At 45.3% G+C, this 15775-nt stretch overlaps 1 pseudogene; it reads right to left on the reverse strand.

Moving 5' to 3' along the window:
• Nucleotides 1-2903: 2903 nt before the first annotated feature.
• Nucleotides 2904-3934, reverse strand: LOC118662484 (annotated as a pseudogene).
• Between the last annotated feature and the right edge of the window lie 11841 nt (nt 3935-15775).

Below are 15775 nucleotides of genomic sequence, written 5' to 3' on the forward strand. Positions count from 1 at the left end.
CCAGAACTTTCTACCTACGCCATCTGTCCTTGCAGCAATGACTGCGCAGGGTCTGGGGTGGATAGCTGGTGGGGTTGGTAATCAGGTTCGGGTTTCCAATCACTGGTTGCATGATCTACTGACGCAAGCATTCTGCCCTTTACCTAGAGCAGTGGTTCTCAACCTTGGCTGCACATTAGAATCACCTGGGAATCTTTTTAAAATACTGATTTCTGGGCCTCATCCTCCGGAAATTCTGTTTCTTTGTTATGGGGTGGGGCCACAACCTTAGTAACAAAGAAACAGAATTTCCAGAGGATGAGGCCCAGAAACCAGGATTTTAAAAAGATTCCCAGGTGATTCTAATGTGCAGCCAAGGATGAGAACCACTGACCTAGAGCAAACGGCTCAGCAATGAGCACCGGATTCCTGGAGCTCAAATGTGCTTCTGCCCGCACAGAGGGTTAAATCGGACTGTTCGCACCTGGGCGAAAGTCCTCTAAATGGTTCTGTGGATCACATTGTTTATCCCTGGCAGAGTTGGAGTGATGCAGAGACTGAGGAACTCAGAGGAAGGGTTCCATGAGAAGATAAAATTCATTAGTGAGACCACTCACAGTTTAAATATTTATCTCCTAAATATTTAATTTCCGTAAATATTCTCAGGATCCTGTATTAATTCCCACCGTATAACATAAGGTTCACTGGGGAATCTTTTATCCCCTCTGGCCTTTGTAGATGCTTCTGCTTGAGCCAGACAAACCGTCTCTCTCTTCCAGTCTTCCCCCTGGAGAATTCTTAGTCATAGGCTTGGACTCACTCATAGTGCCTTCCTGGGCTCCTGCAGCACTGGACTCCCTCCCCTCCCCTCCGTAGTACTTGTCACAGTGGGTTGTAATTGCTTATGCACTTATCAGAACCCTCCACTAGGTCAGAAATAGCTTCTTCATTGCTGTCCTCACAGCCCAGCCTGTGCCTGGGACCAGGCTGAATGGAGCTGAAACGGCCTCTAAAATAGGAAAAGACACAGACTCTCCCTTTCCCCCTGGCCCCGGGAGAGTCAAAGTAAGGAAAGCAAGAGTAGCTGACAAACTGGGTGGCACATTGACAGCGCAGTGAAGACAGGCAGGAGGTCAGAGCTGAGGACGTGAGGACCACATCTTGGGATGGGTTCCCAGTGGCTGGAGTTCCAGAGGCTGCTTATGCACCCTGCCAGAGTGCCCAGATGCATTCTTTGGCTGCTGGCAGAAGATGAGGAGGTCAGGCAGGGGTTTTGAGGTGCTGGGATGGGCCAAAGACTCTGCACTGGGTATGTAGGGTCCAAAGCTGGTTCTAGAGGTTCAACGTGAGGGGTACCTGGCCAGCCTGCAGGGCAGGTCAAGAGCATGCAACAAGCTCAGGAGTGGCTCCAACATGGAAGCTCCAACAACTCAGACATGTGAGACAAAGTAGGAGGTGCAGGACACCAGCAAGTTCAACTTCTAGTGAGGTGGATCCAGGGCCAGTGATGTGCCCTGCAGGAGCCAGGCCTTGAGGTGGGAGAAGATACAAATAGGCAGACCACAGGGTCTAAGTGGAGCTCAAGAGAAAAAAATAACATGGCTTTTTATTAGGCTGAGTCCCCCAGAAGCAGACCCTGAGACAAGGATTCCAGGGCAAGTGGTTTATTTGGGAAATGAAGGAAACAATGATAGGAGAGTAGAGAGGGGACACAGGAAAGGGACAGCATCTGATCAAGTGTTATAAAATGAGTTCCGGCTGTGGGCACTTGGAGCTCTGTCTTGCTGGGGGGTGCGGGTGGGGGGCTTTGGGAGCCAGTGAAGAGCATAGCCAGAGCCATGTACATGAGGAGTGAGGGAGCTTGGGAATTTACCCACCAATTCCCATCTGTCATTGGTTGAGTTCTTCTCCCTCATGGGTGGTGTAAAGTGACTTGAGCACCAAAGCCCACAGGCAAAGAGTGCAGAGCTGGCAGTGGGGCCTTGGGAGTAGTGTGCACTGAACCGATGAGGACAGAGGGCTGGGAGGTGCCGTAGGCATCTGCTACAGGCTTTTAAAAAAATGTATCTTTATTGTTGAAAGTATTACAGAAAGCTCATCCCCGGACCAGCAGACGCCAGAGCCAGTTTTGAGCAGCTGCACATGTGCCAATGAGTACCCTTGAGCTGGCTGCTGACATCCTTCTTGCCCATTGACCTCGGGGTGGCTGAATCTGCAGGTTTCCCACTCACTGAGACCCTTGAGCAGAGAAGCCCAATCTTGATTCCTCTACCTTCCCCTATCTCCCGGGTCTGCTGTGGAGAAGACCATTAAGAGCTCTGGGTTGAACAGAACTAAAACCCAGCTTGGGAGGGTCAGAGAGGAGAGGGGACCAACTGCTCCCTTGAGGCCCCTGAGATGCCTGCCTCACCTTCGAGCAGCAGCAGCAGCCGTAGCAGCTAATATCTACAGAGGACTTTCTATCCGTTAGAAACTGTGCTTCACTCCTTACACACTTTGTCTCACTTGGTCATAGTTACCCTTGGTTATAGCATCCCCATGCACAGATGAGGAAACATTGAAAGTCCATGATTTCATTTCTCCTGAACCTCTATTTCCACTTGGGACATTTACCTATTACTGTGAATGGGCAACTTGTGCCAAACCCAGGTCTGGTTGTGCCAGGATGAGCTCAGAGCAGGATTCGTGCACTTTGAAAAACAGAGGTGGCCAGACTCAAGATCTCAACATAGAGTGTGTGGAAACGCCTGCTCCAAGGTCACATAGGCACGTTAGAGCCCCACATCCCACCCTGCCCAGGGCGGGATCCCAAGACCAGAACTTCATTCATTCCTCCTTTACACTGCCTCTCCTGCTGGTAGAAGGACACCTTCTTTCTTTCTTTTTTTACATAAAGAATTTTTTTTTTAAATTTACTATACATGTTTAAATTTTAGGAAGCTACTAGGTAGATGCATTTTCATCTGCAGGTTTAGTTTGATCTTCAGTTACCAATTTCTGAGACCTTTCCAATAGCTTAGTCCATATCGTAAAATGTACTCTTAAGTGAACAGGTAAAGAGAGACCCTGGAATCTTCATACAAGACTTGACCCGTTGGCCTGCAGATTGTGAACCGCTGACACTTTAAACTGGGAACAAATACTTGTTCTCGGAATAAGAGGGCCTTCAGTCACATCAATGAAGTCACCACATCTGTGCAGCTTGACTATTCTCTCAGGATTCTGAGATGCTTTCTCTCCTATGAGATCTACTTTATACATGTTGTGTTGAAATATTTCTAATGCCACTTTTGCATCAACTTCCAGAGTTTAAAATGGGAGGTCTTTATAAATTAAAGTATTAACATCTTTTGTGAAAGAACGTAGGTTCTCTTTTGTTGGCATCCACGCATCAAGCCTCTTATCCAAAACTACATCATAGCAGAAGGCTCCAGCGATCACAGGCACTTCTGGAGCTCTGACCAAACGACCAAGTATTTGTCTTTAAATGCCCTCTCTATCACACAGCCCATCATCAGGGCACAAGACTGTCAATAAGCCTATTAACTTCTCCTGGATCACGATCTTTGAAAGTAAGAAACTGAATTTCACAGGGTTTGGTCAAAGGCTTATACATGTCCCACGGCTGTTCATCCACAAGAGCCAGAATGGACTTCTTGCAGTACCACTCACTTAAATGCATGGCACAACTGTAGGGCATCGACATGTTTTTATTCATCACAAACATGGTGCCAGGGTCTGTTTTCCCAACGAGTTTAACCTCGATCTTCTCGGTCCGGGGAGTTAGCGATGACTGCCTGTCTTTCTCTTTATTGAAGACATTGTTCTGCATTTCTATCAGTGCGGTCGGTGACAGCTGAGACGCTGTGGATGTTGCTATACATCTCCAGCGAGCGCCGCCATCGGGGATGGCGTGCCAGAGCCACGACCCCCAGACTCCCACGGCCACGGCCATCACTTTCGTCCTGGCCCAGAAGGGCACTTTCTAGAATAAATTTGCTTATGTAGCCCATTTTTTAGGTATTTTCCCAGATGAATGTGTGTGTGTGTGTAAGTGGATGTCTTATAGAATTGTCCTACAATGCCAAGTCTAGGAGAAAAGGCTAATTTTTGGCAAGAATTCTGTGGCTATTAGAGTTTCTTGACTGGACAGACCAAGGGTGGACCTTGAGAAAGAACACTGAGGCAGCCTGAGGCAGCCCTGCCCTCGAGTGTCTGCAGCTACTCGAGGCTGAGGTGAGATTGGCCTGAAGGCAGGACGAGGAGGTGCCCTCAGTGGCCTGCTCTGCCCAGTTCCCTGGTTCACATGTTTTACATACTTAGTCCAGTGTTTAGGGTCTTGTCCAGGAAAACGATTTTGACTGCTGCTGGAAAGGATTTTCTTCCCAAGATTTTTGGATGTGTTTCATTTTCCAATTTTGAAAAGTGAGAGCGATATTTTCCCACTGAGTCTGTGGAGGGAGGAGTAGGGTCATGGTCACTCTCTGGCTGCTGTCCTTCCTTCTCCCTCCCACACACTCATCTCTGCTGTTGGCCTGGGAGAACCCAGGTCCTCACTTGGCTGCCAGCCTTCTCCTTCAAGGCCCTCTGTCCTTCCGATACATCCTCCCTCAGGCTTGGGTTCCCAAGAAGACAGAAAACATGAGTATCACAAGTCTATACCTTCTACTTGTCCACATCCAACATGAAACTATTCTGTGGTTATTTTTCCTGACTGCTCGCCAGTTATCATCTGTCCCTGGAGTTCATATGAAAAATGCCAAACCTTTCTGCCAGTCCTTGGGCCAGACCAACATTCCAGGCGAGATCTTATTTGCTCTGGGAACTGAGCACGAGTCTTCCTTCTGGAAGGGTCCCACTGGAGTCATCCCTCACCATGCTCTACTCCCTCAGCAGGGCCACAGCTGTGACATCTGGAGGAAAAGGTAGTAAGAGGTGATGGTGATGCAAGTCAATGCATCATGGTTTGCCAGACCCTACTGTGCCATCAGAGATATGCCTGGAGGGTTTACAAAAATGATAGAATTTTGAGTTTTGTATCAGTTAGCTTTGGCTGTGTAACAAATGCTTCAAAACTTAGTGGCTTAAAACATCAGCCATTTATTTAGCTCATGATTCTGTAGGGGGGTGCTTTTGCTCTGAACCTGCTCATCTGATCTTGGTAGGATTACTTAGGAACCATGGTCTAGAATGGCCTCCTTCACAGGAGGTTGGCAGGCTATCAGCTGGCTGCCCAATGCAATTAGGCCACAAGCCTCTCTTCTTCCAGTGGGCCAAGTCAGGCTCATTCACATGAAGCCACAGAGAATCCAGGAGCAGCTGGAGGGGGTGGGTTTCTTTCAAGTCTCTGCTTGTGTCACATTTACTGAGGCCCTAATGGTAAGTCACATGGACAAGCCCAGAGCTGTTGTGGGACAGGATCACCTAAGGGAGTGGGTACAAGAGGTATGAACCAGTTGTATTACATTACAGCATATCCATCATGGATTTTTTACTCCAGACTCACTAAATCTGACTCTGGGGGGTGGCCTCCCAAATCCATAGTTTTAATCCGTTACTGAGTAATTCTCACACAGCTGGTCCACAGAAAGTCAGCGGGCCACTGAGAACTCTGACGAGTTGTGAACTCAGAAGCCTGCAGAGGCCAGGCATGCTACATAAACATGTGACATCACAGGTGTAGGATGACAGGGAATGCACAGTCTGGGCAAACTGGACAGTCACCGAATGGAAGAAATTCAACTTCAGTTTTCTTAATGTATTGACCAAGCCAAACCCCACATGTGCCCAAATGGCATGTGGCTGTAAGCCAGTGTCTCTCATAGGCTCAGTTTTCTTAAGACGATTTCCCAAACTGTTAGAAAGACAGCTGGCCCAGATATGAGGGGCCATACATCAGTCCACAAAGAGCCCTACTCTCATCCCAGCTGTCCAGCCATTGGTGTTCACACAGGGCAGCTGGCACCCAGGAGTTCTCCCTTCCTTTCCATCTTGGACTTAAATTCACCCTCCTGCTGGAATCTTCCCTGATAATCCCCTATGTTATTTTCCTCTCCAGTACTCATCACCATCTGACATATGCTTTCCCTGCTTATTGGCTTAATACCTCTCTCTCCCACAAGAATCTAAGCTCCATGGACTCTTGTCTGTTTTGTTCATTTCAATGGGCACTTAATGAATATTTCTTCAATGCATGGAGCTCCCTTGCTATAATTTTTCATTTTGATTATTTATTTTTGCTGGCCAGACTCTGGCCTCAGGAATGGTACCAGCCTGGCATTGAGCATCTCTCTGTGTTTGCTCTGTGGATTGAAGTCATGTTGATGGAATAGGTTCCTCTCACATATGCCCATCTTCCTCCAAATCCATTTGCATCAAAAGAATGTTCTCTCACAGATGATCAGAGGTGGATGAAATTGAGCCAGGGGTCACCTGGAGGCATAGCAAAGAGGGAGAGAATGCAGGACCTTGGAGTAAGAAGGTGTTGGACATCTTTGCTTTAGATGCTACTCCACATGGCATTTATTACTAATTTAATTGATGAAAATATTTAAGTTCTACTCTCTTAGCAAAGCTCAATTATACAATACAGTGTGATCAACTATAGTCACCATGTTTTACATTAAAACCTCAGATCTTATTCATCTTATAGCTGAAATTTAGTACCCCTTTACCCTTATTTCCCCTACACCCTAGACTCTGCCAATCACTTTTCTACTCATTTTTATGAGTTGACTATTTTTTAGATTCCATATGTAAGCAACACCATGCAGTACTTACATTTCTCAATCTGACTTATTTCCCTTAATGTGCCTTATAATTTCCTCCATCCATCCATGTTGTCACAAATGGCAGGATTTCTTTCTTTCTCGTAGCTGAGTGATATTCTGTTGGATGTATGTATCATATCTTCCTTATCCATTCATCCACTGATGGACTCATAGGTTGTTTTCATATCTTGGCTCTTGAGACTAATGCTGTACCACCCAGCACTTAGAATGCAGACCATCAGGGCTAGAAAGACCATAGCTATGAGAGAATGGAGATGGGAGAAGTGTTTGTGTGGTCAGAGTGGGGCAGGCAATTCAGCACATCACTGGGCCCTTACTTACCTAGGGGATAGGGGGGCATCTGAATTTGCTGCAGAGAGCTGCAGTGGTGTTAGGAATCTGCCACAGACCCCAGAGTCAATCTGAAACTCCCCTTCCCTACTTCTCAGCCCACCAAGTTCCCACCACACCATTCTCCCCCCTCTTATCTTAGAAGCATGGGCAAATCAGTTTCCATACCAAACCAAATTCTGCTTTGTGTACCCCGGAAGTGGGTAAATACTTGGTCCTAAGATGCTCTGAGAAAAAGAGGAAAGAATGTAAGTGTTTTATAAAGACAAAGATAAACTCTCAGGAGGCTGGGGTTCAAATTGTTCAAGAGAGAAGCAGAACTTTTGATAAGTCCTTTTAAAGTACGGGGGAACAGGGTAACAATGTGGCAAGACCCAGGCTTCTCAGTCAGAGAAGAAGTGGAGTTGGTGGGGGAGCCGCTGCTCATGTGTCTCACGGAGGTGATGCTTCAGCAGCACATACTTGGTTCAGACAGAATCATCCAGCTGCTTGTTTTGCATCTTGCTGGAGGCAGGTGTGAGCAGCCCAGGCTGCTTTAGATCACTGTTTACAGTCTGGAGAAATTGTGTGCTTCCAAGGACCAAATGCTCAAGTCAGACATACCGTGTTCCTCTTCGGAAACCCGGGACTTCTTGGAGAATGGCTCACATAAAACATGGAGATTCAGCAGTTCCAAGTATGAGAGAAGTTGCAGATTCAGGTCCTTTCCTGATATGCCTCCAAGTACATCCATCTGCTGGAAAAGGCGTGTTGCTTTCTGATGCCAGGAGGCTGGCCTGCAGGGGTCTACCATAGTCTAGTTCAGGGAAGGTGCGTAGTATTGCTAACTGGGGCTGAACCCAAATGATGCTTGATCTGAGGAGATCTGTGCTCACTTGCTTCTGTGCTTCTTTGTGAGACAGTGAGTCCCCCCCATCACCCCCTCCCAGGAGTGTGGCAGGAAGGGAGGCTGGTCCACCCCTGCTACAGCATCCCAGAATGGAACCCGATCTTTGGATTGGGCCCCGCATTGCACAGGAACAGTGTTTGCTCATCTTGGCTTCTGCCTCCCGGAGTGTCCCTGGCTTCAATGTTGAAAGGCCAGCGGCAGGGGTCAGTGGGATGCTGACTCTGCAGAAGGGGTGGTGGGGAGTTAAGATGCCTCTCAGAGGTGTCAACAGTCCTGTGGGAAGCTCCTACAAGACAAGTCTGAGGACAAGAGACCAAAAGGAGTAAAAAAAGGAGAAACAGTGATATGAGCAAAAGCCCTATGTCTGAGAATTTGGGAGCTGAGAGGAAGTGGGTACTATTGCCCTGCCAAAGGAAGTCTAACTGATTGCTGAAGACCAAGACAGGAATCCTATGAGGCTGCCAGTTGGGTTCATAGTCAACTTTAAAAACAATCATTTGAGCCCAGTGATGATCACCAAAGGAGGTAGAGTCACCACCAGCCTCAAATCTCTATGTTCTGTGTAGACTTCAGAACTGAACTCCAGGTTTGTCTGCCTACCTGGCATCTCCACTCTGATATCTCGTAGGCACCCCACATTTCACACATCCAAAAACAAGCTCCTGACCCTTCCTACCCACACCTGAGCCCCCCTGTCTTTTCTGTTCCACTCAATGTCAAGTCCTCCCTCCCAGGAGCTCAGGCAAACATCTTCCAGTCACCACTGACTCTTCTCTTTTGTTTACACTGTACATGAAATCCATCAGCAAATCCTGGTGGCTGGACATTCAAAATATACAGAATCTGTCAATTTTTTAATGTATATTTTTATTGATTTCAGAGCGGATGGGAGGGGATAGAAATATAGAAACATCAATTATGAGAGAGAATCATTCATTGGCTGCCTCTTTTTTTTTAAAAATTAAATCTTTATTGTTCAGATTATTACATTGGTTCCTCTTTTTTCCCACCATAACTCCCCTCCACCCAGTTCCCACCCCACCCTCCGCCCTCACTCCCCACCCACTGTCCTCATCCATAGGTGCACGATTATTGTCCAATCTCTTCCCGCACCTCCCACACCCCTTCCCCCCCCCCAAGAATAGTCAGTCCATTCCCTTTCTATGTCCCTGATTCTATTACAATCACCAGTTCATACTGTTCATCAGATTATTTATTCACTTGATTTTTAGATTCACTTGTTGATAGATGTGTATTTGTTGTTCATAATTTGTATCTTTACCTTTTTCTTCTTCTTCCTCTTCTTAAAGGATACCTTTCAGCATTTCATATAATACTGGTTTGGTGGTGGTGAACTCCTTTAGCTTTTTCTTATCTGTGAAGCTCTTTATCTGACCTTCACTTCTGAATGATAGCTTTGCTGGATAAGTAGTCTTGGTTGCAGGTTCTTGGTATTCATCACTTTGAATATTTCTTGCCACTCCCTTCTGGCCTGCAAAGTTTCTGTTGAGAAATCAGCTGACTTTCGTATGGGTACTCCCTTGTAGGTAACTGATTTTCTTTCTCTTGCTGCTTTTAGGATTCTCTCTTTGTCTTTTGCTCTTGGCATTTTAATTATGATTTGTCTTAGTGTGGTCCTCTTTGGATTCCTTTTGTCTGGGGTTCTCTGTGCTTCCTGGACTTGTAAGTCTATTTCTTTGACCAGGTAGGGGAAGTTTTCTGTCATTATTTCTTCAAATAGGTTTTCAATATCTTGCTGTCTCTCTTCTTCTGGCACCCCTATAATTTGGATGTTGGTACGCTTGAAGGTGTCCCAGAGGCTCCTTACACTATCTTCGTATTTTTGGATTCTTTTTTCATTTTGCTTTTCCGGTTGGGTGTTTTTTGCTTCTTCATATTTCAAATCTTTGACTTGATTCTTGCGATCCTCTGGTCTGCTGTTGGGAGTCTGTATAATATTCTTTATTTCAGTCAGTGTATGCTTAATTTCTAGTTGGTTCTTTATCACAACATCGAGGGTCTCACTAGATTTCTTGAAGATCTCACTACATTTATCGGTGGTCTCACCAGTCTTTCAAGGGCCTTACTAAATTTATCGGCAGCTTCCAGACAGTTCTTTAAAGACCTTAAAAGTGTGGTTTTGAACTCTATATCCAGCAGTTTGCTTTCCTCCATTTCTCTCATTTGTGACCTGTTTCTTGGTTTCGGCATTTTTTATGCTTCGCTGTGTCGATAGAGTGGCTTTCTGTGCTAAGTGTCCCAATTACCTGAGGTAGACACTCTTGGTGCACCCCCTTGTGGGCTTTGTGCACAGTCTTGTAATTAAGCCTTGATTGTTGTAGTTATCGCTGGGAGGAATTGACCTCCAGGCCAATTGGTTGTGAGAATCAGATGTGTCTGCAGTGGGAGAACTTCTGTGCTGGAGACACCCCTCTGGGGCAAGACTTGCTTCAATGGGGCTTTGGTGCTCATTGAGTCTGCCCCCTGAGTGTGTCTTTTATGGTTCCACGGAGCTGAAAACTGGATGGTCCCACTCTGACCTCTGGGCTTCCTGGCTCATTGGCTGCCTCTTGCAAGCCCCACACTGGGATCGAGCCCACAACCCAGGCATGTGCCCTGACCTGGAATCGAACCATGACTTCCTGGTTCATAGATCAATGCTCAACCACTGAGCCACCATCCTGGTCTGAGCCATTGCCTCCTCTTGTTAGCCATATTGTGGCAGTCTCCTACATGGTCATCTACTCCTTATTGTCTTTCTTCAGCACAACAGCTAGAGTGAATCTCTTAAAAGGTTAGATGTGATATTTTGTCCCAAGCTTTCCCTTTTACTGAGTAAAATCCAAAGGCCCAGCGTGGTCTTACATGCTCTGGCCTGCTACCCCCTCTCTGACTTCCTTTCCCAGCCTGGGAGGCACCTAGCACAGTGCCTGGCACAGAGTTGGTCCTCAAAAGTGTTAGATGTTGCTATAATTAAGTCCATCACTCTTCAGTGTCCTCCCAAGTCCCATCTACTCAAGAAAAACATTAGTAAATAACTAACATTTTGTTATTTTTCCACTTTAAGCCTCTCTATGCTGGTATGAATTAGGTGCATTCCCCCCCCCCCCCCCCATTTTACAGTTCAGGAATCTGGGATTGGAGAGGTAAAGTGACATTCCTCACAGTTGTCAGTGATCCCTTTAACTCTAGGAGAGAATGTGTGCAATGTCAGTGTTCATCATTCGGTAAACTCCTCCTTGAGCAGAGCTGCCTTTTTGAAGAATCAGCAGAGATGACCCATAGAACTGGGTAATGCCTCAGGGGCACTGTTGGTTGTCTGGGTGCTTGTGACATTTCTGAGAAAGGTGGGGACCATTTTTTGGGGGGTTCAACCTCATTTTAGTTTTTAATTGTAAAAATTGTATGACATAAAATTTACCATCTTAACTATTTTAAGTATATAGTCCAGTCATATGAGGTATAGTCACACTGTTGCGAAACACATCTCCAAAAATTTTTCATGTTGCAAATAGGAAATTCTATAAACATTAAACAAAAATTCTCTCCTTCCTACTCCCACACAGACACTGGTTTCTTTCACTTAGCATAATGTCCTCAAGGCTCATCCATGTTTTAGCATGTAACAGGATTTCCTTCCTTCTAAGGCTACATTATATCCCGTTGTATGTAAATGGCACATTTAGTTTATCCATTCCTCCATCGATGGACATTCAGTTTGGGAAGCATTTCATCGCAGCCTCTCTGACAACTAGGCAGACAGAAGCCAACTCTGTTGAAGAAGCTCCATTGAGCTCAGCCTGACAAGTGATAATTGGGCCAGACATCACCTATAAAAAGGAAGGCAACTCCTAAAAATTCTTCCACTAACATTGGGAGAGATCCCGTGAGGAAAGAACAGTAGACAAGGTTTGCGACATCAGGGCGAAAGTAAATGAACAAAGTTCATGGTAAAAATGAACCCAAACCAAAGGCCAGGTTTTTTCTTTGGTTGACTCAGGGTATGGCTCTGGCACTTCATTTGGTCTGGATCCACGTTCTTCTTAGTCAGTGCGGAGCTGAAGGAATGCAGGGAGTTCCTCTGGCCAGACACAAACGTTTGTTGTGTCCTCTCAAACTCCATCACTTTGATCCTCTTTCCACATTTTCCCAGCGATGCCAATGACAGTGGAAAAGGAAAGTGGCTTGAGTTGATTGATTTTTCCTTTGAATGTGAGTGTTTTTGCTCTTGGGATCTTCACTGTGAAGCAGAGCTCAGTGTCTGAACAGCAGCCATCCCTGCCCTAGTGTGAGGTTAACACTTGGTGTTGTGGGGAGAGAGGCTTTTGTTTTCTTCTGTCAGCAGTCAAATCATGATGGCTCTGCTGGGGGTGGGCCTGTGTCTGGCATCACTAACTTATCTAGAAGATTGTTACATGGACAGTGCAAAGCACCCTGGGAGGAGAGATGGGCGAACACACACACACACACACACACACACACACACACACACACACACACACACACGGCAGAGAGTGGTTTCCTGTTCACAGCTCTTCAAACCTGATTTTTGTATGTATCTAAATAGATGCTTGAAAGATGGTATCTGTGTGGCAGACATATTTTCAGTCTTCCTAAGACTGCCAGTGTGACTTTGAGTGAGTGATTTAACCACATAGATCTTCATTTTCCTTAAGTATTTGGGGGAGGGGTGCAGCGGGTGGGCAATGCTATCCAATCACAGCATATGTGAAAGTGCCCAGCACATAGTGGGCACATAATACATTTTTAATTCCATCTTTGCTTCTTCAACATGAATTTCCTTTCCAACAACTCAAGGATGCCTTTCAAGTGGCTAATTGTAAGGACAGTCATTGTCATCTGTGCTGGTTTGATTTGCAGCCTTTTTTAAAAAGGCATCCAAGGTCATCTTCTTAGGAAGTCTAAGAGACAAACCTCAGCCTGTCTTCATTCTTTTCCAGATGGAAAATGGAAAAATGTGGTCAAGCATCCAAATGTTTGGTCTGTAAAACCCTCAAAGCCTTCAGATGTCTGGTGTTGGGAGGACAAGATGCCATCTGAGCATGTGAGTATTATAACATCACAGCTGGCAGTGCCATTGGGACTTTTGGTTTTAGCCAGGTAACCCAGGAGAACAGCCAGCCTTTGTGCTTTAACTCATTGCTTCCTTTCTTAGGGAAATTCCTAATTTTTTTTTTGCACTCCAGAATTTTTAAAAGGTTGCTTTGAATTAGTTGATTTGTAGTAGCTGGATGGGGTTTTTTAGAAATTGTATAAATATCTGACTTTATGAGGATTTAAATTTGGATACCAGATCCTTATTTAGACCAAACTTGGTCCAAAGGAATCTAGATTTACTTGAGAGAGAAAAGAAAAGAAATTACTTGTTTGCAAAATTACATAGTTTTTAAATAAAAGCTAGATCTCATCTACATATTAACCAAAAATTTAGTTTTATTTTTTATCTTCCTTAGAATATAGGCTTATTTTCAACGCTATTTACAAACAAAAGTCATAAAGTTAAATGTTTATCTGAAAAAAAAAAGTAAATCTCACCATCACGTTGCCTTCATCCAGGTGGTGGAAAGAGTGCTGAATATAAACTCCACGTGTTAGGTTGTTTGCATTGATGGTCTCAGTTCTTTATTCTGCCCCACTCCTTAATGCTTCGCTTAGCCATGTGACTTGATTTGACCAATGGGATGTGAGCAAGTGTGGCATGTGACATAGCAGAGGCTTTGAACAATACTTTACTATGCGGCTAGCTCTCTCACAATGACCCCAAGGACACACCTCAGCTAGCTTGCTGGGGTATTACACATGGAACACAGTCACATCTTCCCTCTTCCCAGATGAGGCCATCACGAGAGACATGAGAGCCCTGCTGAGAACAGCCAGCCAACCCACAGCTGACCAGGTGCACGAGCAGCCTCACCAAGGTGGGCAGGATGACCCGCAGACTCAGGAACAATAATAAGTAGCTATTTTAAGCTTCTGCGTTTTGGGGTGTTTTGTTCCAGAGCACTGTTGTGGTAACTGATATCTCAGACACTGCTGTACATGCCAGCTCGTGGTCTGAAAGCAAATGGACCTGTTTCATACTAGCTGTGTGACAAGGAGCAGGCTACTTCATCTCTTTGAGTATCGTTTTCTTCATCTGAAATATGGAGAAAATAACTCCTATCTGGTAAGAGAATTGAGCAGGTGGATATGGACTATCACTGAACAATTAATAAGTAGGTGTATGAGTGCCCTGCCTTTACCTTTATCAAGAGCAAACAGAGTGAGCCAGGCAGCTGATGTCTGGTTGAGCCAGTGTGATTTTTACTGACTCTTGTTGAAAATCCCTGGGATAAACCCACCCAGAAAGAAAGCCCGGGGGTGTTCTGATTGGAAAACAGAAGGAATTTTGCTGTCAGGCAATAACCTTTGAATCTGGAGTATTATTTTAGCCTCAGTTTTCATTGTTGATCTTTGAGAGAGGATAAAGTAAGGACTAAGGAAGCCCCCAATTATTTTTAGACTGAGTTAGTCTTTTTAATCCTGAAATTTTGGATAACCAGGTAGGACTCGCTGATTATCTCTTAAGCATGGAGAGTTGATTTGCAGAGGGAAACATATAGGGTGTCCCCCCAAAATGTATACATACACTTTGAATAATTATAAAGGCAGTGTTTATTAAAATACATTTCATTTTCAAAATTGAGCTATCAGCTGTTAAAGTGAGTATACATTTTTGGGGACACCCTGTATACAGTTTAGGAAGAGAAATTCCAGTGCTTTAATGTGTCCGTTGAAGTGGACACAAGGAACTGAGCATCTGGGGCCCAGTGCCTGGAGTTGTGGAACTGTCCTGTGAGGTCCATTCTGTATTTATGTTCCTGGCTAAGAGATAAGACAGCTGACCTGTGAGAAATAGGCCATGTTTCCACTGTGTTCTACGATGTTTCCTTGCTATGTGACCTCTTATTCCAAAAATACTGTTCAACAGAAGTCTCAACACCTCAACTTTCTGTAGAGTTCACTCAGTGTTAGAGCCTCACTGAACATGTAAATACTTAATAAATGACTGCTGGGTGGCTAATGAATGGACAGATGAACTCAGCCTTGCCACAGGAGGGTGGTCTTCTACAGGAACAGATGAGACCACTGAGTAAGCACGGTTAAAATCCTAGGACATGCACACTGAGAGGGGTTTGAGGAAACGCTTTGTTCATTTCTCTCAACTGATGAGGAAATATTGTTGGAGACATGAAGTAGGCTGTTCTGAGTCACCCAGGCAGTTATGTGAGGTGTGCCCAGGGCAGGCATCCAGCTCTCCCAGCTGCCATGCCAGCATTCTTTCCATTCTGGCCTGCTGGTCTCTCACCCATTATTCCCCTTTTATATGCCAAGTTATAACATGTGGCCCAGGTAATGTGCTGGTCCCAAATTCCTATCATTTTAATTTTGTTGTGTGTGTTGTTTCCTTTAGGAAGGTCCTTAAATTATTGGAATTTTCCTAATGTCCTGGATTTAATAATTATATAGTTATATATATATATCATCTATAAATGTGTATGTATAATTATTATGATATCTATATATATAAAAAGCCAGTGTCCATAACGACTGGAACGATAGATGACCAGTCGCTATGATGCCCACTGTGGCCAGTGAACTGGCCTGATCAAGGGGTGGGGCCGGCCAACCTCCTGCACCCCTTCCCCTGTCTGGCCCGCCCATGATCAGCCCGCCCCACCATGATAGGCCTACATCCCCTCCCCCAGGTCGGCCCCGCCCCTGA

This window comes from Myotis myotis, unplaced genomic scaffold, assembly GCF_014108235.1.
Source record: "Myotis myotis isolate mMyoMyo1 unplaced genomic scaffold, mMyoMyo1.p scaffold_m19_p_9, whole genome shotgun sequence".
Lineage (NCBI taxonomy): Eukaryota > Metazoa > Chordata > Mammalia > Chiroptera > Vespertilionidae > Myotis > Myotis myotis.